Source organism: Crocuta crocuta, unplaced genomic scaffold, assembly GCF_008692635.1.
Source record: "Crocuta crocuta isolate KB4526 unplaced genomic scaffold, BGI_CrCroc_1.0 scaffold258, whole genome shotgun sequence".
In the NCBI taxonomy this organism is placed as follows: Eukaryota; Metazoa; Chordata; class Mammalia; order Carnivora; family Hyaenidae; genus Crocuta; species Crocuta crocuta.
In genome coordinates, this window is record NW_027532842.1 from 5,538,625 (window position 1) to 5,539,178 (window position 554).

Consider the following 554-nt stretch of genomic DNA (forward strand, 5'->3'; position numbering starts at 1 on the left):
GCTCCTTACTGTTCTGGAATTCTGCCCTTTGTAAAAGACAGCCTCAGATGGAATGTGTCTTCTCTAAGAATACCAAATGCTTGCCCGTGATCAGGCCTTTAGCCTTCTATACATGAGTTTTCCAGTGACCCTATGTGACTATATTGGTCAATGATAATGTTACCAACCTGTTTTCATACGCGAGGTTGGAAAAGTCTTTACAGGAAGTTTTAGAGGTGAAAAGTTATCAGCTTTTCTTAATTCATTCTTTCAGTTCATGGCTTTGTAAATATATAATTGTCTTCAGATGCTCCTGGTTTCCATGTTTTGGCTGTGAGATCTCAGCTTTGAGAAGCCTAAGGACATACAGCAGTCATAGTGCTATAGAAATGTCACCGTCCTTTGAGACGACTTTTGTTGTCATTATATTACATCTCGAGTAGACTATCTCAGGATCCATCCTCGACCCAAATGCTTGTAATTAATTTCTTTTGATTGAGAACATAGGAGGATCTCCCTGTGCCACTAGTGAATTGCAGCAATACAAAGTGAAGTACAGGGGCGCCTGGCGGAGG